This window comes from Antechinus flavipes, chromosome 2, assembly GCF_016432865.1.
Source record: "Antechinus flavipes isolate AdamAnt ecotype Samford, QLD, Australia chromosome 2, AdamAnt_v2, whole genome shotgun sequence".
Lineage (NCBI taxonomy): Eukaryota > Metazoa > Chordata > Mammalia > Dasyuromorphia > Dasyuridae > Antechinus > Antechinus flavipes.
The window spans coordinates 536,443,882-536,468,099 of NC_067399.1; the positions used below are offsets into that span (position 1 = coordinate 536,443,882).

The 24,218-nt window shown below is 32.5% G+C and overlaps 1 protein-coding gene across 2 annotated transcripts in view; it reads right to left on the reverse strand.

The window, feature by feature from the left end:
- GLCE (glucuronic acid epimerase) overlaps positions 1–24,218 on the reverse strand; it is a 150,966-nt gene that overhangs the window by 102,854 nt on the left and 23,894 nt on the right. For both annotated transcript variants that reach the window (XM_051980777.1, XM_051980776.1), the window contains exon 2: positions 7,884–7,977. The gene's annotated coding sequence lies outside the window, so the exon portion shown is untranslated. The remainder of the gene's footprint in view (positions 1–7,883; positions 7,978–24,218) is intronic.

Genomic DNA, 24,218 nt, shown 5'->3' on the forward strand with positions numbered 1-24,218 from the left:
GGAAACAGAATTGTGAATTGGAAAAAGAAAATAACTCACTAAAAAAAAAAAAAAAAAAAGATTAGTGAAATGGAAAAAAATTTCATAGAGCAAAACAACTCAATTGGACATATACAAAAAGAAGTAAAAAAAGCTAATGAAGAAAATAACTCACTAAAAATCAGAACTGAACAAATAGAAATGACTGATTCATTGAGACATCAAGAATCAGTCAAGCAAAACCAAAAAAATGAAAAATTGGAAAAAATGTTAACTATTTACTTGGAAAAACAACAGACCTGGAAAATAGATCTAGGAGAGATAACCTGAGAATCTACCCGAAAATTATGATGAAAAAAAGAACCTAGATACTATTTTACAGGAAATCATCAAAGAGAACTGCCCAGAACTATTTTACGGAAGGTAAAATAGGCGTTGAAAGAATTCATCAAACACCTTCTGAAAAAGACCCTAAAATAAAGACTCCAGGGGATATTGTGGCCAAATTCAGAATTTTCAGACTAAAGAAAAAATTTTACAAGCAGCCAGGAAAAAAACAGTTCAAAATATCGAGGTGCCACAATACAGGGTCATGCAAGATCTGGCTGCCTCAACATTAAAGGATCGAAGGGCTTGGAATCTGATATACCGAAAGGCAAAAGAGCTTGGAATGCAGCCAAGAATAAACTACCCATCTAAGCTGAGTATTTTTTTCCATGGAAGAAGATGGATATTTAATAAAATAGAGGAATTCCATTTGTTTCTAAGGAAAAAACCAGACTTAAACAAAAAATTTGATCTCTAACAACAGGAATCAAAAGAAGTAGAAAAAGGTAAAAGGAACTCTTGAGAACTGTATCTCTGTTGTGGATATACATAAAAACCATATGTATAATTGATTTTACCGATATAACATAAAAAAGAGAAGTAGAAATAGAAAGGGGATAGTGTCAGAAAAAGGGAAAAGGGGAGATAAAAAGAGGGAAACTACATGCTACGATGAGGCAAAGGAAACCTATCATATCTAAGGGAACTTAAGAGAGGGGGAAGAACATTGTGTGGATCCTACTCTCATCAGAGTTGAATCAAAGAGGAAATAATTGACATATTTGTTTTACAGAGATTCTTCTCTCACCTCATTAAAAAGTGGGAGAGGAAAAGGGAAAAGGAAAAAGAGTAATAAGGGAAGAGTACAAGAAAGGGGAAGGGATTCAAAGGGATGAGGGAGGGATAATAAAGAGGGAGAGCTGCGTGACACAAGTGGGACCAATGTTTAAAACTAGGGAAGAAGGGAAAGAGGGCACGAAAAAGAAAAGTATAATCTGGGGATATTAGGATGGCAGGAAATACAGAATTGGTAATTTTAACTGTAAATGTGAATGGGATGAACTCTCCCATAAAGAGGAGGCGGATAGCAGACTAGATCAAAAGTCAGAACCCTACAATATATTGTTCACAGGAAACACATTGAAAACAGGGAGATACATACAGAGTAAAGGTAAAAGGCTGAATCTATTATGCTTCAGGTGAAGTCAAAAAAGCATGGGTAGCCATCCTTATCTCAGATCAAGCAAAAGCAAAAATTGATCTAATTAAAAGAGATAAGGAAGGAAACTATATCTTGCTAAAGGGTACTATAGACAATGAAGCAATATCAGTATTAAACATATATGCACCAAGGGGTATAGCATCTAACTTCCTTAAAGAGAAGCTAAGAGAGTTGCAAGAAGAAACAGACAGCAAAACTATAATAGTGGGAGATCTCAATCTTGCACTCTCAGATTTAGATAAATCAAATCACACAACAAATAAAAAAGCAATTAAAGAGTTAAATAGAATGTTAGAAAAATTAGGTATGATAGATCTCTGCAGAAAACTGAATGGAGACAGAAAGGAGTATACTTTCTTCATGGAACCTACACAAAAATTGACCATATATTAGGACATAAAGACTTCAAAATTAAATGCAGGAAGGCAGAAATAGTAAATGCTTTTCTTTTCAGATCACGATGCAATAAAAACTACATTCAACAAAAAGTTAGGTGTAAATAGACCAAAAATTAATTGGAAACTAAATAATCTCATCTTAAAGAATGATTGGGTGAAACAGCAAATTATAGACAGAATTAATAATTTCACTCAAGATAATGACAATGGTGAGACATCATACCAAAATTTATGGGATGCAGCCAAAGCGGTAATAAGGGGAAATTTTATATCCTTAGAAGATCAATGAATTGGGCCTGCAACTTAAAAAGCTAGAAAAAGACCAAATTAAAAACCCCCAATCAATTACTAAACTTGAAATTCTAAAATTAAAAGGAGAAATTAATAATATAGAAAGTAAAAAAACTATTGAACTAATAAATAAGACTAAGAGTTGGTTTTATGAAAAACCAATAAAATTGATAAACCTTTGGTAAATCTGATTACAAAAAGCAGAGAGGAAAATCAAATTAGTAGTCTTAAAAATGAAAAGGGAGAACTTTCCACCAATGAAGAGGAAATTAAAGAAATAATAAGGGGTTACTTTGCCCAACTTTATGCCAATAAATTTAATAACCTAAGTGAAATGGATGACTACTTCCAAAAATATAGGCTTCCTAGATTATCAGAGAAGGAAGTAAATTTCTTAAATAGTCCCATTTCAGAAAAAGAAATAGAACAAGGTATTAATCAACTCCCTAAAAAAAAATCCCCAGGACCAGATGGATTTACATGTGAATTCTACCAAACCTTTAAAGAACAATTAGCCCCAGTGCTATATAAACTATTTGAAAAAATAAGGAATGAAGGAGTCCTTTTATGACACAGACATGGTTCTGATACCTAAACCAGGTAGGTTGAAAACAGAGAAAGAAAATTATAGACCAATCTCCCTAATGAATATTGATGCTAAAATCTTAAATAAGATTTTAGCAAAATGACTACAGAAAATCATCCCCAGTATAATACATCATGATCAAGTAGGATTTATAGCAGGAATGCAGGGCTGGTTCAATATCAGGAAAAATATCAGTATAATTGGCCATATTAATAATCAAATTAACAAAAACCATATGATCATCTCAATAGATGCAGAAAAAGCATTTGATAAAATCCAACATCCATTCCTATTAAAAACTCTTGAGAATATAGGAATAAATGGACTTTTCCTTAAAATAATAAGTAGCATCTATTTAAAACCAGCAGTAAGCATCATATGTAACGGGGACAAACTGCAATCATTCCCAATAAGATCACAGGTTGTCCGCTCTCACCGTTACTATTTAATATTGTATTAGAAATGCTAATACATTTGGCAATAAGAGTTGAGAAAGAGATTAAAGGAATAAGACTAGGCAATGAGGAAACTAAATTATCACTCTTTGCTGATGATATGATGGTATACTTAGAGAACCCCAGAGATTTTACTAAAAAGTTATTAGAAACAATCCACACTTTTAGCAAAGTTGCAGGATACAAAATAAACCCACAGAAGCCATCAGCATTCTTATATATCACTAACAAAACCCAACATTTAGAGTTACACAGAGAAATTCCATTTAAAATAACTACTGATTGTATAAAATATTTAGGAAACTATCTGCCAAGGGAAAATCAGAAACTTTATAAGCAAAACTACAAAACACTTTCCACACAAATTAAGTCTGATCTAACCAACTGGAAAAATATTAAATCTCTTGGATTGGGTGAGCAAATATAATAAAGATGACAATACTACCTAAACTAATCTATTTATTTAGCGCTATACCAATCAGACTCCCAAAAAACTATTTTGATGACCTAGAAAAAATAACAACAAAGTTCATATGGAAAAACAAAAGGTCAAGAATTTCAAGGGAATTAATGAAAAAAAAAATCAAATGAAGGTGGCCTAGCTGTACCAGATCTAAAATTATATTATAAAGCAGCAGTTACTAAAACCATCTGGTATTGGCTAAGAAACAGACTAGTTGATCAATGGAATAGGTTAGGTTGAAAGGACAAAACAGCCAATAACTGTAATAATCTAGTGTTTGACAAACCCAAAGACCCCAGTTTTGGGGATAAGAATGCATTTTTTGACAAAAATTGCTGGGAAAATTGGAAATTAGTATGGCAGAAACTAGGCATTGACCCACACTTAACACCGTACACCAAGATAAGGTCAAAATGAGTTCATGACCCAGGCATAAAGAATGAGATTATAAATAAATTGGAAGAGCATAGGATAGTTTACCTCTCAGACCTGTGGAAGAGGAAGGAATTTATGACCAAAGAAAAACTAGAGATCACTACTGATCACAAAATAGAAAATTTTGATTATATCAAATTGAAGTTTTTGTACAAAGAAAACTAATGCAGACAAGATTAGAAGGGAAACAATAAACTGGGAAAACATTTTTACAGTCAACGGTTCTGACTCATTTCCAAAATATATAGAGAACTGACTCTAATTTATAAGAAATCAAGCCATTCTCCAATTGATAAATGGTCAAAGGATATGAACAGACAATTCTCAGACAAAGAAATTAAAACTATTTATAGCCATATGAAAATATGCTCCAAATCATTATTAATCAGAGAAATGCAAATTAAGACAACTCTGAGATACCACTACACACCTGTCAGATTGGCTAGAATGACAAGGAAAGATAATGCGGAATATTGGAGGGAATGTGGGAAAACAGGGACAATGATACATTGTTGGTAGAATTGTGAACACATCCAGCCATTCTGGAGAGCAATTTGGAACTATGCTCAAAAAGTTATCAAACTGTGCATATCCTTTGATCCAGCAGTGTTTCTACTAGACTTATACCCCAAAGAGATACTAAAGAAGGGAAAGGGACCTGTATGTGCCAAAATGTTTGTGGCAGCCCTGTTTGTAGTGGCTAGAAGTTGGAAAATGAATGGATGCCCATCAATTGGAGATATGAACATTATGGTATATTATTGTTCTGTAAGAAATGACCAGCAGGATGAATACAGAGAGGACTGACAAGACTTACATGAACTGATGCTGAGTGAAATGAGCAGAACCACGAGATCATTATATACCTCAACAACGATACTGTATATGAGGATGTATTCTGATGGAAGTGGATCTCTTCGATAAGAGAGCTAATTCAGTTTCAACTGATCAAGAATAGACAGAAGCAGCTACACCCAAAAAAAGAACACTGGGAAATGAATATAAACTGCTTGCATTTTTGTTTTTCTTCCCAGGTTATTTATACCTTCTGAATCCAATTCTCCCTGTGCAACAAGAAAACTGTTCGGTTCTGCACACATATATTGTATCTAGGACATACTGTAACCTATTTAACATGTAAAGGACTGCTTGCCATCTGGGGGAGGGGGTGGAGGGAGGGAGGGGAAAAATTGGAACAGAAGTGAGTGCAAGGGATAATGTAAAAATTACCCTGGCATGGGTTCTGTCAATAAAAAGTTATTAAAAAAAACCCAAAAACAAACAAACAAACAAACAAAAAAAACCCCAATCATTACCAGCTCCTTTTTCAAAAAGGAGCTTTCTTTTTCTTTCCTGGGTAATTTTCAACATGTACTCCTACAAAATCAAATGTTCCAAATATTTTTTCTTCCCAATCCCCACCCTCTACTCTAGACAGCAAGTAATTTAGTGTATGTTAAATGTGCAATTCTTCTATACATATTTCCACAATTAGCATGCTACACAAGAAAAATCAGATCACAAAGGGAAAAAAATGAGAAAGAAAACAAATGGCAAGCAAACAACAACAAAAAGGTGAAAATACTATGTTGTGATATACACTCATTGCCCACACTCCTCTCTCTGGGTGCAAATGGCTCTCTCCCTCACATTTCCATTGGAACTGGCCTCAATCACTTCACTAGCTCCTTATTACTCTTTTAAATAGTTCATAATTTAAAAGATAATTTTCAAGATGTCAGAATATGAATAACTTTTTCTCCAAGGATTCAGTCTAGGTTACTTCTTTGTGTGATGCCAAGACTATTTTTATACAGTTAAGCATTCAAGGTTTCCATTACTTTTTCAGTAGTTTATTTTCATTTATCCATCACAACTCAACTCTACAGGCATCTTCATCCTAAAAATTATTCTAATGTAAATATAAAGCTCATGATGCCAGTATAAACTGAGTAGGAAAGATTCTTAAAATTATGAACTTATTACTTATATACAAAGAGATGGCAAAACTTTCTGGTACAAAGGGCACTTTCTTCAACCATATTACTTAAATTACAGTAACTTCCAACTCCAATCTTCCCCAACTTTCATTCATTCACTCTTTTTATGATATTTATTAGTGTTCATTATAAGTAAAGAATTGGATACAAAGCTAAACAAATCATTGTTCCTGCTTTAGCCTAACCATCTTGCATAAAACTCCTCTCAAAAAGTCTTTTAATTAATCTTTCCTAAATCTTTTGCAAAATGATTTAATTGAAATGTCAGTTTATTATTTGTAAAGGGTCAATAACACTACTATGCCCATTTTGGAAATGTTAAATTAAACCTTACAATAATATAAACTTTAATCACTATACTAAAGAATTCAGATATAAAAATTATAAATGAGGAACACTGAAATATAAGGGGTAATGAAACAGAGCTCTTTAAAATCAGTTTTTTTAAAATCCTCTTTCTTACTGTTCCCAATATAATTAATCTGGTTCCTAGCTTGATATTCCATTCTAGAAAGCACACTAGTTTATTTTTCTTGAATGCATTTAAGTTTCCCCTTCTTAAATAAAAAAAAAGGACACTTTAAATGGACTTTATGTGAAAGCAAATAAAGAAATACAACAAACATGACAATTAGGAAATCCTATATGTCACGCCTCAAGTTATTTCCTATGCTAAAGATAAAAGAGGCTGTTTTCTTTATCAAATGGATTCTTCATTTGAATCAAATTTCAGGAAAGCCTATATTAAATGTTTTATTAATATTTTTGGTAGTTAGCAAAAAGCATTTAAATCAGGTCTAAAAATGTAGATCATGTTTTTAAAAAATACTCTTTTTAAATATCCTATGTGGCTTGGTTATAAAATAAGACTTCAGCCAGCAGATTTTTGAGTCTTAAGATTTGGTATAATACTTTCTGGCCTATAATTTTAATTTCTTCCCTAATATTATTCTCTAAAGTTGTATTAAACATTTACCACAAACACAAAAATTATCCAATTTAAACTTCAAGGACTAAAACACATATTATCCAATAATAAAACCACTTCAAAAGACTTTGCATTACAGTGATCTTCTTTAAAAAAAAATCTCATTTTCTCAACCTTTAAAGCTATCGTGACAGATGTTTAAAAAGCCTCATTATTATGCAATAAACAAATTACTCACCTAAAACATAGGGGAAAAAAATCACACATGAAAAGTAGGATTAAAAAAAGCAACAAATCTATCTACAATTTTAGTTTGAAAAGTCTTAAGAACTTAGTCCTCATGTAATTATGAAGATAATTTTTAATAACCTGAACTAATTCATTTTCCAATATTTCAGAAAACTAATTCTTTGGCTCAAAAATGAAACATCATTTACTCCTGGATGCTATCAAGTCCTCATTCTGATAGGCAAAGCTATTCATATGTATGAGTTCATGTGTGATAGACCATAAATGAAAAGCAGACCTCATATTTGTATCATTTTTCATATAATCATATAACATTAATCCTGTTGATATATAAAGATGACAAATTTGATATCCTGTCTTACGCCCTTTTGAAGGTGAAAGTTGTCGAACAGAACATCATTTAAATAGTGAGGAGACTCCTAAAATTATTACAAGTTAAAACCAGCAAATGCCAAGATAAACCAAAACATTAAACTATGTCTCCAAAATAAGCAAATATAAAGTTGAAAATACGCAGTATGACATGTAAAATTTTATTAAATAATTTTACCTTAACCAAATGAAACACTCTAAATTCTAGTGCATCTCTGGTTTCAAACTTTCAAAATGTATCTGAATCAAATCTTCAGTCCCTTGCCAAGCACCTAAAGTAAGAAAAAAAAAAAAAAGAAAAGAAAAGCATTTAGGTCATCAAAGCTTTTTCAAAAGACCTATAATTTGCATTTTATAGCTTGCAAAAAAAATCCTCTTATTTAATTTAATTCTGTCTGCTTTTAAGACAGAGTAAATGACAAATATCTCTACTCTATTCTTGATATGCAAAATTACTGGAGGATCAATAGCATAAATATCAGTTCCTCCAAGGCAATGCATCAACTGCAAAGAAGTATAATCTGCTATCTACCACAATCCCATATAATTGAAGAGTAAATCCCTATACGTGCTTAGTGGCACCAAAGCTTTCATTAAAAACATTTCTGAAGAATTACAATTTAAAATAAGTAAAGAATTTCAAGGAATGAGGTAGAAAGTTATTAACTCTCCTTCAAGTTGCATAAAGGAATACTTTAAAAACGACCTAAAATATAATAATTGATTCCAAAATTTATTATTGGGGAAAATTTGATTATTTAAATAAGGAAGATAAGAAGGGTTAAGTCAACATATCTGAACACAGAATATTTCAGATTTTAATCCAATTCTACATATTTCTATACTGGATTTAATTCACATTGTCTCTACTGATTTAATATGCAGCTTAGAGAGTTTTCAATGAGTTTAAAAAATTCATACATTTACATACATATAGTGAGTCAAAGTAGATTACACTCAGAGAGCTTCTAGGATGTGTTTAATATTAAAAATAAGGCCTAAATGAAAGTATTTTTCCATATGAAAATCAATATTATCATGCATTTATTTGCATATAACATAAATATTAATAAACCAATTCTATGTAAAAACAAATCAATTTTTATTTTATCATCTATTTTAAGTTAGTTAAGGATTTTTATAGTGCATTAATAAATTCAACAATTTAATACGATTTCATGTTTGTTCCTTAATATAAAATGAAAAAAAGAAATATCTGTTAGGAATAGAATTTGTCTTTGTTAATTTTTTTCCCTTGGGTTGTACTTTAATTTTCTAACAAAAATTACCTCCAAGAATGCATGTTTATTTTCTCAAGAAAAATATTTGAAAAATATATGATGTATGTCTGATACCATATGTTTGCTTTCATTGAAATCATTTATTTGTAGGCAATTGCAGCAGTAGTTCACTAAGGTCAACTTAAATCTGGTCCATGAAAATCTACATGTTTATTTCGTCTCCTGTAATCTTCTCAGCAGACGTTCAATTTAATAAACCCAAGGCAGCTTTAATAATTCACATCTTTCTTTCAAGGATGTGCTGACTATCAGGAGAAGCTTTTGGCAATACAGTAAGTAAATTTCTTCACTATTTCCACAGCTTTGCATACATTTAAGTCTGTCTCCTGCTTTTTCAATGTCAGTAACTTCAGCTTCTTTTCTGTTTTTGACAAGATTAGGCAACTCATAGGCAAATCATGCACCATAAGTAGCCAACAGAATTTCATTCCATGATTTTAAAGAAAGTTTCCTAATGAATTTTTATAATCAATTTATTAAATAGAAATAGGATGATATATTTTCTCACTTACTAGCTTTTCAAACATGAAAACTATGCTGAAAAAAAGACACTGAAGTCCAAAAGACATTTCAAAATCAATGTGTCTAATACAGAACTCATTGTTTCCTTTTTAATGTTAAGGACACTACTGTCTCTTTCCAGGTACCCTATATTGTAGCATAGGAGTCACACTCAACTCTTCCCTCTTCCTTCCCATATCTAATCAGCTGCTCTGTTTTGTCTATTCTATCTTCACAAGATCTCTGATAGCCATTTATCTTCTTTCTACTCATCATAATCACCCTCATGACCTAAATGTGTGCCTAAATTATTACAATAGCCTCCTAAGTAGTTTTCCTATATGTAGTTCCTTCCCTCTCTAACCCATCTTTCACACAGGGTCAAATAGATATTTCCTAAATTTTGACCTTGAGTGAATGTGTTTTAGCCAAACCAGCCGACAAATGTTGTTCTCATATTACATTCATCTCCTGTCCCTATGATTTTGCATAGTTCTCCTACAATGTACTTCCCTTCCTCACCTTCCTCTTAGTACTCATAGCTCCCTTCAAGGCTCAGCTTCGGGATCACCTCTAAGGGGCCCTACCTGATTGACTTAGCTGTTAGTCCTTTCCCTTCTAAAGAAACATTATTTGTATTTGTTTTCTGAATATTTGGCATTTACTTATCTGTGTACAGGTTATTCTTCCCAATAAAAGATAAGCTCTTTCAGGTCAAAAATGAAACACTTGTTTTTATATCCTCAAATCTTTGACAGAACTTCATACTTAACAGGAAGTTAATAAATGCTTATTGAACTGACACCTTCAATGCCTCCTTGCCTTATTCTCTGCCTCATAAACCAATGTCTCTATAACTACATCACTTGATCCTTCTCTGGTCCTTTTTTTATTTTTATTTTTTGAATGTCACCAGCTTTTTATTAGTCATTATTTTCTTTTAATTTTTTGAAAAATAGTTATTTTTTTATTTTCAAAATACATGCAAAGCTAATTTTTTACTTCATCCTTACAAAAACCTCGTGCTCCAAATTTTTCTCCCTCCCCTCCCCCAGGCAGTAAGTAATCCAATATATGTTAAACATGTACAATTCTTCTATATGTATTTCCACATTTATCATGCCGCACAAGAAAAATCAGATCAAAAAGGGGGGAAAAAAGCAAACACACAATAACCAAAAAAGTGGGAAAACTATGTTGTGATCCACATTCAGTTCCCATAGTCCCTTTTCTAGATGCAGATGGCTCTCTTGACCACAAGTCTATCGGAATTGGCCTGAATCATCTCACTGCTAAAAAGAGCCACATTTTGGCATAACCTCCAAACTTACTTCCCGCTATCTTCAAATACGAACCTTCTACTCTTAGTTATTTCATCTTATTCTGAAGTTCATTTAAAGCTATTTCATACTCATAGCATCTGTGCTTTTGAAAACACTATCTTTTCCATCTATGATGCTCATCTCTCTCCCCCTTCAATAGCTAATCACTGCCTGGAATACAACTTAGCACACAGTAAGAACTTGATGAGTAGACACTGACTGACATCAGCTTTTATCCCATCACTCTCTCTTCCATTAAGCCTTTCCTAATTAATTATATTCATTCGTTATTTCATAAGCACCTTCTATGCACATCACACAATGTTAGGTACTTGATAAATAGAAAAGAGTCCCTGATATAGTGGAAGATCACAGAATTCAAAAACTTTAGAGATCCAATTCAATCACCTCGTTTTATAGATGAGGAAAATGAGGCTTAGAAAGGCAAAAAATTTTTCCTTTTCACAGTTTTAGATGGGATTCAAAGATAAATCAATGATTTAAAATTTATTAAAATCAAAATTAATACTTTTATCTTGCCACAATACTCAATGAAATACATGCTGAGAGACAGTAAGAAGTCTCTAAGGAGAGATGCTATTTGTGTGAACAAAGGCACTATATATTTTGGAATTATAATATGATAACTGATACTTTGAAAAGTTAAGAGATTTGCACAAAGTCAAATAGAATTTGACTATAACCTATAGTCACTTTCTCTACTTTGTCACTAGTCTATTAGGCATGGAAGAAAGGAGAAAGAATGTGAGGGGTCAAAACAAGGAATGATTTGAAGACTAGAACAAAGTTTAGATTACCTATGTGGCCTGGGGCAAACTTTTAAATCTCTCATCCTCGTCTTAATTTTTCAAAATTTTTAGGGACCTGGGCTTGAACCCTAAATTCCCTTCCCCCCCCCCCCCCCCCCGCTTTTCCCCTTGCAGTACTTATTCTAATTCATATTACAAATGCTACAAAAAAAAAAAGAGACAGGGTCTCTGAGAGGGGAGGGAGGGAGAGTATGTGTGTATGTGTATGATTCACTGTACAAAAGAGCATAATACTAGGTATTTAGTAGGTATTTAATACCTGTCTCGCGTCACAGTTCTCAAAATATCACTGATTACAGCTAATTTATAACCAAACTATGTAATACTTTTAAAAAGTAAAAAAACATTTGTCATTTTATTTAATTCCAAACACTTCAAAGTGGTTATACTAATTCACAGTTCTATCAACAAATATATCAGTATGTCTATCTCTCCAAAACCATGCCAGCATTTGACTATTTCCATCTTTTGTGCTGTCTGACAATTTACTGGTTATTAAGTGAAACCCTTGAGTTGTTCTGATTTGTCCTTCTCATTAATTTTTTGGAGAATTCTTATGTTGTTAATTATTTGCAATTCGGCTTTTGTGAACTGTTTGTTTGTAACCTATCATGGAATGGTTTTTGGTCTAATCTGGTTGTTAACTATGTATCTTGAACATCAAATTTTCTTCTGAGAAATTTGATAAAAATTTTTTTGAGTTAATGTTCCCTTCTAATCCTAGAAGCATAAATTTTGTCGAAAAGCTTTTCAATTTTATCTAAACTTTCTATTTTGCCCTTTGGTTATGAATTCATTTTCTATTCATGGATATGAAAAATGGCTTTTCTTATTGGATAATTTTTAACATTCAGATGACATACATTTAGAATTTAACATGGAATATAGTATAAGCTGTCAGGCTGAGGTAAATTTCTGTCAGATGGCTTTCTACTTTCCTCAACAGTTGTCAACAAATAAGAAGTTCTTTCCTATGTTATTTGTAGGAAACACTAAGTTATTCCATTATCTGATTCTCACTTGTTTACTACATTCTAGTTTCAACTAAGCTATTTTTCTATTTGTTTTAATATCAAATATCAAATGGTTCTCAAACTTTTGTTCCTAGTATCTTTACACTATTAAAAATTCTTGAGGATCTGTCCAAAGAGTTTTTGTTTATATAGGTTATATTAATAGATATTTACACATTAGAAATAAAAGCTAACTTTGAATTTGTACAACCTCTGAAAGAGTTTCAAAGACCATGAAGATTCTCTGGATCCTACTTTGAGAACCACTGGTTTAAGGTATTATCTCCCTTGGTATAAATCTTTTGTTCCTCCAAATGAATTGTTATTTTCCAAAGTTTCCTAACATATGCCTTTGTATAACATTAGCCAGAGTAGGAATATGACCAGTTATTCCATAAAAGATGCAAACAATAGAAGCTCTGATAGGAAATTTTGCATATGACCCTGGGCCATCCTTGGCACTATGCCTTCTTTCTTTGTTTTCTATGTAATATCTAACCTGTCCTGAAATTAATATGGCAATATTCTTTTTCCTATCACAGAAGACATTATCCTATGAGTAAATTCCTCCCATAAATACTAAAATCTATTTAGCTGTCATGAACCCCCATTTCTTCAGGATCTCAGTATTGTCTTAGAGGGTCTGCATCCCTACAGTTGGCATATCAGGTCAGAACAATTTAATCTCCTTACAAATGGTATAGTCAGCAAGATTATCTGCTTCCTACAAAATGTATATCCTTATACCCCTTAATTTAATTGATATGTTAAATTTGTTTAGGCAACTTGGGCAGTACTGTCATTTTTATTATGTTGGGATAGCCCAGCTATGAGTACTAAATATTCTTCTAATTGTTTTAGTAGAATAATTCCCAAATATTTTATGTATTTTGAAGTTCTTTTGAATGGGATTTCCCTTTTTTATTATGTCTCATGAATCTTGCTGCAGTTATTAGAAAAACTGCTGATTTTTGTGGGTTTATTTTGTGAACCATAGCTTGGCTATTAATAATCTCAATTTGTTTCTTCAGTGATTTCCTAGAATTTTTCTATATAATTTTCTATATAATTCATCATATCCACAAATAGGGATAGTCTTCTCTTTATGTCAGATTTTAAGCTCTTTTTCTTGTCCTATTATTAGAATTTCTAGAACTATATGGAGGGTACTCTTGCTTTACTCTTGTTTATTGGGAAAGTTTCTAATATTCCCATTGCATGTACTTGCTCTTGGTTTCAGACAGATTGGTAGGAACAGACATTCAATCATGCATTACTTTTTGTGACCCCATCGCACATAACAGACCAAGCCCTTATTATCATATCCTTTTCCATACCCCTTCCTCTCCCCTCTTTTTTTTTGCCTTCAATCTTGTCCTATCTTTTCATTATGTAGCCAACATATTTAAGCTGCAGTTTCAGGATGTGACCTTACAGGGAACAATTGGGATTGATTTCTTTAAACATGCACTTACTTAATCTCCTTACAAAGGACTCTGAATCTTTTCCAGCACCGTAATTCAAAAAGAGCAATTCTGTGGTACTTAAGCTTTCCTTATAGTCCTAGGAAAAGCCATACATTGCTACTGAAAAAAGTACACCTCTTTGTTGGCAAGGTGATGTCTTTTTAGTATGCTGTCCACATCTGCCAGTTTCCCTTCAGAGGAGCAAGAATCTTTTAATTTTAAGACCAGTCATTCTCTAGTTATCTTTGACTCCAAGAATATAAACCTGACACTGGTTCCATTTCAAGTTTCTCTTTCCCAAGAAGTGATAGGACCAGTTACCAAAACCTTGATTATGGGTTTTGTTTTGTTTTTTGAAATGTTAAGCTTCAAACTAGCTCTTATACTCTCCATTTGTTTTTTTTTTAAAGAATAAAGCAATTCTTCTAAGCCTATACTTTTTTCTTATAAGTACAAATATTGTACTAATTCTTTAAAAAGTTATAAAGACTTCTCTTGTAAATTCATTCATCAAGATTACTCCACTATTCTACTTTATAGTTAGTTTTATTTCTCTTAGAAAAGACTGGATTGCTCAAGATATCTATCTGGTGCTTTGTCCATTAGGTTGGATAGTTTGCAAATTTGAAAGCAATAAAATCTCTTTTGTGTTTGCAGTTTTCTTGGACTATAACTGGGCATAGGAGGGTATGATAGTTTTGAGATGGGGCTTTTTCATAATTTCATTGTCCTTTTTTTTTTTTTTTTTTTTTTGTCCTTGTCTTTTTCAAGTTTGGCAAAGGGGTTTATTTTCTTAAGAGTTAAAAAGAACCAGCATTATTTTTTTTTTCATTTCTATAGTCTTTCCCATTGATCTATTTCTCCTGTAATTTCCAAGATATCTGTGCTTAAAAAAACCCAAGTTTATCTTGTTAGGTGTCCAATTTTTAACATATTCAATTATGTCCTTTTCTGTTTTGCCAATTTATGTTTCGTAAAACTTTCATATTGTCTTCCTAAGAAATGTACTCTTTAGTGATCATATTCAGTAGATTCTACAACACTTTCATCTCTAATTTCTCTAGAAATTTGTTCAATTTTATATTTTCCTTGCCCTAGGGATAATGTTGTAAAAAATTACCCTGGCATGGATTCTGTCAATACAAAGTTATTATTAAATAAAATAAAATTTAAATTAAAAAAAAATTTTCCTTGCCCACATTTCATGTCAACTTTTTTTTAGCTTCAGAGTTTTACTTAACTATTTCTCTTTCTCTCCTTTAAACAGTTGTATAATTCTTCCCCCTTTCCCCCTACTCTGTTATGTAGTTAATTTAAACCTTCTACTCTTGCCTTTCCATTTCTTTCATTTCTTCTATTTTTCTAGTAACAATTTCTTAGATCTTTTAAATAATTCTCTTTCCACTTGACCTACTGTGAGGCTCTCATTTCCCATTACAAAATATATCTTCCTAGAGCCCTGGAAAATATTCTTTGAGTCTGTTGCTTTACTATCACTTCTAGCATCTTTATTTTCATTTTCATCTTTAAAACCAGGTGTTCTTTTTACTAAGAATAGCTTATAGGTCTCTTCTTTTTTTGAAGAGCAGAGAAATATTTTCTAGGGTTTTTTTCCCCTTTTAAATAAAAATTTTATTTCAGCATTTGAGTTTTTGTTCATAATTGCATTTCTTTACCTTTCTTGTGTTTCTGTTGCTTAGGGTATTTTCAAGTATATGCTCAAAAGTCTTTTCTAGTATTGCTTCAAATATTTCATTTTTTTTCCATTTATAATTCAGTTTAGGTTTGTGGAGCAAATAATTTCAGACTGTATCTGAAGTACTTCTGTTTTTCAGGATATATCTTTATATGATTTTTTTTTTTAACAGACTGAGTGGTCTTGTGGTATTTAAATATCCTTTATATTTGAAAGTTTCTTCAGGAAGCTTTCCAAATTTGTTCACTGTAATTATAATTTTAAATTTTACCCACTACAGGTAGGCATGCCCAGGAGTTTGAAGCACATGTTTTGTTTTATGTTCCAGGAGGGCATTTGTGGATTCTTTTGATTAGAGCTTTATTTTCCATTTTCTGACATTCTGAGCAGTTTTCTTATATTAGAGTGCTCTGGGTTTTTTGAACTGTCATGCTTCTGAGGAACTGTGATCCAATAGTTTAATCCATTCATATTTAAAGTTATAAATTAGACATATTTTCTTCCATCTCTAAGTTGCTTTCCCACCATGAATTAGAAGTTTTGTTTTTGTTTCTACTCTTTGTTATTTTTGCCTAATCTACTTTAAAACAAGGGCAGCTAGGAAGCACAGTGGATAGAATATCAAGTCTGGAGTAATTAGACTCTTCTTCATGAATTCAAATATGGCTTCAGACACTGACTAGCTGTGTTATCCTGGGCAAGTCACTTTATAAGTTCTCTTCATTTTACTCTCAAAATTCCTATCAATCAAATTAAGCTTTACTTAATTCATTTCATTTTCCCTTTATTCATAATTCTTTTCCTTTTAATTAAATAAAATCTTTCATCTCATCAACTTTTTTTTATTTTGTGCACCTTTTCTAAAATGAATTTTTTCCCCTTTGTTCTCTTCTTTCTCTTTCATTCGTGCATGGAAGGCTCCACAGATCAACAAATCCCTACAAATTACACTCATTGTGATGAGTTCCCATTTCACATTATAAGATATCTCTTTCTCACAACTTCCTACTGATGTAATATGATTTTGCACTTTCCTGATTTTAGGAGGAGGCTTCTGTTCTGGCAGTTGTCAGGAAATCCTGGGTCTTTTAGTTTTGGAGTATGCCTCAGGAAACTCCCATGCCCAATCTGTCTGAATCTGAATAAACTATTTCTCAGTTCATTGCTGACTGATGTGGTCAGTGATAATCAAATTTTGGACAATACTGCTCAATCTAGAGACTACTCCCTAGATCTACCCTTGGGCCATAGAATTAACATGCCAATGATAGACTCCCTTAACCCTATCCTTGAGCCATAGAATTAGTATATCTATGATAGATGCTGGATAAAATGTCTCTCCTTGGTTCTGTTTCTTTATTCTTTACTGAATTCTCTTATAATTCAGTCCACTTTGTAATGGTGTTACTATTACTTTCAATAAACTTTGCCCCTTGACTAAAAGATGGGTTCAAGCCTGCAAATTCTTTTGAAATATCTTACAACACTGGTCTGGGACCCCAAATTTCTAGGGTCCCCTCCTTCCCAATCTTAACACTACCATGGAAGCATTAACTGGGACCTCTATCAGGTTGAAATTTCCTTCTTTCTTTCTTTGTATAAGCCTATGGGTTGGTTTATGTTCTCTTGGGGTGAAGAGATTAATGTGAGCTGAGCATATTAAAGTGAATGAAACACACTGATAAAGATTGTTTAGTTGGGATCTGTGTTTTCCGTGAAGTGGGACTGCTTCCTCTAAACCTAATTCTTCTTTTGGGGTTTATTTATTTAGATTTTACATAGGAGGACTGGAAACAAATGTTTTTCCCTCACTTTGCTGGCCATGTGACAAGTTTCTGACATTACTTGCTATTATAGATTTTTCAAACAACTTACTTTCTACCTTTCTTCTAATGAACTATACTTTGGTCATCTTACTACTTTTTATATTCTTTACCACTGGGTGGTAGCTAGCTGGGCAGTGACATAATGGATAGAGTGCTAGGTCTGAAGTCAGGAAGCCTCTCTTCATGAATACATAGCTGTCTTCAGATACTTTCTAGCTGTGTGACCCTGGCCAAGTCACTTCATCCTATTTGCCTTAGTTTTTTCATCTATAAAATGAACTGCAGATGGCAAGCCTCTCTCATACATTTACAAAGAAAATGCCAAACAGGGTCACAAAGTCAGCCATGACTGAAAAACAACTAAACTTTTTGAACAGGCAACAGAAGGGAGTACAAAACAGTACATCAAGGTACTTCTGATAGCCCTAAAGAATTCTAAAGTGAAGACAAATTAATAACTCAAAGTTTTAGACAATCTAAAAGTTTCAATTATCCATGCAACCTCATCTCTATTACCACAAATAATTAAGCCCTATGCTATATTACATCAGACTAGAATCAGGGGTCCTCAAAGTTTTTAAATAGGGGACCAGTTCACTGTCCCTCAGACTGTTAGAGGCCGCACTATAGTAAAAACAAAAAAAACTTTGTTTTGTGGGCCTTTAACTAAAGAAACTTCATAGCCCTGGGTGAGGGAGATAATCATCCTCAGCTGCCACATCTGGCCTGCAGGCTGTAGTTTGAGGACCCCCAGACTAGATGGGATAATGATGATGATGATGATGGACATCCTTGCTTAACCTCTGGTCTTACTGGAATAACTTTTAGCTTATTGTCCTCTTACAGATAATGCTTGTTATTGATTGTAGACAGTACTACTCATCTTAAGAAAAGTCCCACTTAATTCTTTTGCTTTCTAGTGTTTTTTTGAGAGGAATGAGTTTTGTATTTTGTTTAAAAAAAAAAAAAACTTTTTCAGCTTGCCCCTTACAAGTATTCATCTTCAAACAATTTTTATGTTACTGGTTATTTGATTTAGGTAATCGAGCTTATAATTGGGCCAAAACTGAGCACTCCGATGATAGAAATAACATTATTTTTCAATTTCTAAGAACCTTGTTCTAACTTTGGTTCATTGTGATTTATTGAACTTTCTGTCACCATTTGGCCTTAGAATATCTCTCACTTTCATGAAAGAAAGATTTTTTTTTAAAGTACATGCTTTGATATTTGTCCCTTTCTCTTTTTACTCTAAAATTTAGCCATAGTTTGTATTTAATTTGTATAAATTGATATTTATTCTGCAAAAATGCTCTATTTCTTCCTCCACAATTAAATTATAAACTTTCTTAAGGAAAATAGTTGATTCTTCCCATTTCCTCCATATTCATTCCAAATTGAAAATATCAGTTCTATGTGTCCTAAATTGCTTTCCTTATCAATTTTGTAAATTTATTTGCATCACCATTGTATTATTTTCTTTTTTTTTGTTTTGTTTTTCCCAGTTACATGTAAAATAATTTTTACATTTATTTTTAAAATTTGTAAAGTTCTAGATTCTCTCCCTTCCTTCCCACCCTATCATCCCATTGAGAAACCATTTACACAAAACACTGCTATAAAAGTTATGTTGCAAAAGAAAACAACCCTTAAGAAAAATAAAGGAAAAAAAAGTACGCTTCAGTCTATATTCAGACACAGTCAGTTTTCTGGCATTTTTCATCATTAAGTCCTTCGGTGTAGTCTTGAATCATTGTATTGCTGAGAACAGTAAAATCATTAACAGTTGATCATCCCACAAATTAACAGTGATCATCCCACAACATTGCTATTACTTCTTTGCTCAGGTTTTTCCAAGTTTTTCCAGGTTTTGCTATTGTTGATTTTCCCAAGTTTTTCATCATTTTCCATAGAACAATAATATTCCATTATAATCACACACCACAATTTATTCAGCTATTCCACAATTTTCAATTTTTTTCCCAGAGAAAAGAGCTGCTATAAATATTTTTGTACATATAGGTCCTTTTCTTTTCTTTTTTTAAATTTGCCTAGTAGTGGTACTGTCAGGTCAAAGGATATGCATGATTTTACAACTTTTTGAGCAATTTCATATCTTTTGATTATTTATCAATTGGGGAGTGGCTTTTTTTAAAAAAAATAAATTTGATCCAATTTCTTATATATTTGAGAAATGAAGTTTTCACAAGAAACTTGCTTCAAAATTCTTTTCAAATGACCGTTTCCTCATCTTGTATATTCTATTCTCCTTCTTTCACCTTGTCCCTTCTCAAAAATATTTTGTTTGACCATTCCCTCCCCCAATATGCTCTCTTCTTATCATCCTTCCCTCTTCACATGTCCCCTTTGCTGCTACTTTCTTAAGTAGGTTAAGACAGATTTCTATAACCATAATGGGTATGTTATTTCCTCTTTGAGCCAATTCTGATGAGAGTAAGGCTCACTCACTCCTCCCTCCCCTCCACTACCTTTTCCCCTCCACTGTAAAAGCTTTTTCTTGCTTCTTTTATGGCAGATAATTTATGTCAATCCACCTATCCTTTTCTCATCCTCCTAGTACATTCCTCTCTCATCCCTTAATTTTATTATTTTTTAGATATTATTCCTTTATATTCAACTTATATCTGTGCCTTCTGTCTATACACACACACACACACACACACACACACACTCTCCTTCTATACATATACATACACACTCCTAACTACCCTAATAATAAGAAAGTTCCTATGAATTATAAGCATCATCCTCCCATGTAGGAATGTAAACAGATAAATCTTATTAAGTCCCTTATATCCCTTTATTGATTACTTCCTTATGCTGCTCCTGAGTTCTATATTTGATAATCATGTTTTCTATTCAGCTCTTCTTTTTTCATCAGGAATGCTTGAAAGTCCTCTATTTCATTGCATTTTCCCCTCTTCCTTTGAAGGATTATACTTAAGTTTTTGCTGGCTGGGTGATTCTTGGTTATAACACTAGCACAATTGTTCTCTGAAACATCATATTCCAAGCCCTCTGATCCTTTAATATAGAAGTTGCTAAATTTTGTTTTGCCACTATACATGTATTATTTCTTTCTGGATGTTTGTTATATTTTCTCCTTAACCTGGGGGTTCCAGATTTTGGCTATAATATTTTCTTTTAGGAGATGAATGATTGGTGGATTCTTTCAATTCTTTTTTACTCTTTGATCAAAACATACTCAGAAGATAACAAAATCAAAAGATTTTGGATCAAAATCCAAAGCCTCTACGAATAATAAGAATTGGTTCAGGCCATGGAAGAACTCAGAAGTGATTTTGAAAATCAAGTAAGAGGTAAAAAAAAAAAAAAAACCAGGAAGAGAATATAGTGATGCAAAAGGAAACACAAAACTTGATGAAGAAAAGAATGCCTTAAAAAGCAAAATTGGCCAAATGGGAAAGGAAGTACAAAAGCTCAGAGGGAAATAATTCCTTAAAAATGGAAACAAATTACTTTATGAGAAATCAAGGAAGGAACAATAAAACAAAACAAAGAATGAAAAAATAAAAAAAACAATGAGAAATATCTCATTGTAAAATAACGAACCTGGAAAACAGATTCAGGAGAAATAATTTAAAAATTATTCGTCTACCTAAAAACCATAATCAAAAAAGGATCCCAGACATCATCTTTCAAAATAAAATTTATCAAGGAAAACAGCTCTAATATTCTAGAATCAGAGTAAAAAGAAACTGAATGAATCTACTGATCACCTCCTGAAAGAGAATATTATTTGTCAAGAGGGAACAAACTATGCAAATATGTAAGAAATGAGGGGAGTTTGAACTATAGAATATGTAAGGAGTCTAGAAATGTTGGCTGGAACTAAACTGTACTACCTTTTCCAAAGAGAAGAATCTGGATTAGATTCTTGTGGAAATAGTGAACTACTGGAGGTCCTTGAGTAGGAGAGAGAATTAGATCAGATGTGCTTTGGAAATTAGACTGGAGACACAAAGACAATTTATTCTAAGTGTACAGGTGAGAAGAGATGAGTATTAGGATCAAAATTTTGGTGATGCAAGTAAAAAGAATGTGAGATGCATTGTAGAAGGAGAATTGACAAGATTTGACACTTAATTTTATATGGAGGTGAGTAAGAACTTGAAGATGATGACTAGATTATGAACCTGGGTACCTAGTAGGATAGTGATATCCTTGTGCGAAATAAGGAATTTAAGAAGGGAAAAGAAACTTATGGACATATTAAGTCAAATTGATATCCTTATTGACTGAAAATGTTAGAAAGAGTCTGTAATATCAAACTGAATTTCAATGAATAAAAAGCCAGATATCAATCATCTGGGAGTTATCTGCACAGAGATAAGTAAATCCATGGGAGATGATAGGATCCCCCTGAATATGAATATAAACCAAGAAAAGACCCCAGAACTGAAATTTGGGATATATATTCAGTTAAAAGGCAGAATGTGGGTGACACAGCAAATGAAACTAAGAAAGACAGATTTGGAGGACAAATAAAAGGAAGCTATGTCACAAAAACCCAAAGAAGAATGACTATGTAGGAAGAGAAGTTGGCTCAATAATATCAAATGAACAGAGGTCAAGAAGGATGACATCTGATGAAACCTAGTGAAATAGCAAGGGTGAAAAAGAAAGATAAGACATGCAATTAAACAAAATATATTTGTAGGCAAGAATTTAAATGGAAATTCCCTAAATCTGAAAACTCAGTTCCATGTCCAAGTTATATTACATCAAAGCATTCTGAGAACTACTGAAGATATCCTTATTGAATATAGGAAAAGGAAGAAGTAGATTTTGCCATACTACTTTCTAAAGCAGACAAGATTGTCAATATCAAAAACTGACAAAGCTTGAACAATACAAGATTCTACTTTGCTTTCTGTTTATTAAAATTTGCTCAGAGCAAAATCCAACAAGATATCTTCCATGCATGCATTATTGTATCAGCGAACAAAAGTTCTCTGTGGCTGTTTAACATTTATCAAGGAAAGCAACCAATTATCAATAATGAGACATAAAATCAGGAGAACATCACTATTCAAAAGCGTTTTCCACTATCACGACAGGTAAACTCTGCAAAGGCCAAATGGAGTCTGGTTTCCCAACAGATGGTGAATTATTCTGAAAGTTCTTTAATGAAAAAACATTTATTAAAGAGCTGTGATGTCCCAAGCATTGTATTAGGTGCTGAAGATACAAACCAAAAAAATGAAGCATCTGTCAACATAAACACAAATAAGTATATTTATAATGTATGTATAATAAAGAGAAGGTAATTTGGGGAAGACAAGTTCTTTTATACGTAGAAAGTGGTGTTTCATTGGGGTCTTGAAGGTAACGAGATTATAAGAATAGTACACACAAGAAAAACCTACTGAATAAAGTTTACTGTAGTATGTGGATGGGCAGCTTAGTGAATTAATCTATCAGTCCATTAATTTTAGGTACTACAGCTAGACACTGAAGCAAGAACAGAGCTGAATAGATCAATGAAAGTAGGTTTTACAGTAAGGAAACTTAACAGCTCATTCAACAATTTCAAGCTGTTTCCTAGACAAAACATTTTTTAAAAATCAATTTTATTTTGGGATTCACAATCTCTCCCTTCTGCTTCCCTCTCATCACCTTCTCCTATTGAGAAATAAATAAAAAACAAAAAAACATATATTTATAGTAAATGTTAACAACAACAAATTCCTGCACTGGCCCAAACCAAAATAAATAACATATGATTTAATCTGCACTGAGTTCATCACTTCTTGATGTAGAAGTGAATCCTTCATCATGGGTCCTCTGTAACTGTTGTTGGTCATGTTCTAAAACAATTTTTTTTTTTTTTAGCACTAATAATCTCACAGTTAATAGTGAATGCCATGATCAACAAATAAAATTGAAGGTGACTCATATGACAAGATATATTTGATATATATATATAAATAGAATAAAACATATTAATGATTACTCACACACACACACACACACACACAAATAAGGAGCAGAAAAGGAGATAATCTCACAGTCAATAGTGAATGCCATGATCAACAAATAAAACTGAAGGTGACTCATATGGCAAGATATATGTGATATACATATATATATACATATATATATATATATATGTAAATAGGATAAAATATATTAATGATTACTTGCACACACACACACACACACACACACACACACACACGATTAAGGACCAGAAAAGGAGATCAGTTAATCATGTACTTATTATTGCACTGGTACCCTTGAAATATTTAAAGAAAAAAAAAAAAGCCTTAGAGTAGGGGATCTTAACTTTAACCTATGTGTAGAGGGCCAAAGATAGTGGTGGAACTCTGGGTAAGGTATAAGCTCCTCCAACCTGGAATAAATCTGCTGACAAGATCTGGTTTGGCTCCCTATTTCCCTTTAATATTCTCACTTCCCTTTCTGAGAAGTTGGGGAGGACATGATCACCTGTGTTCTACTGGAAGCAAGGGATACTTACAGCAGGGTGCTTGTAGTTAGCACTTAGTGTGATTG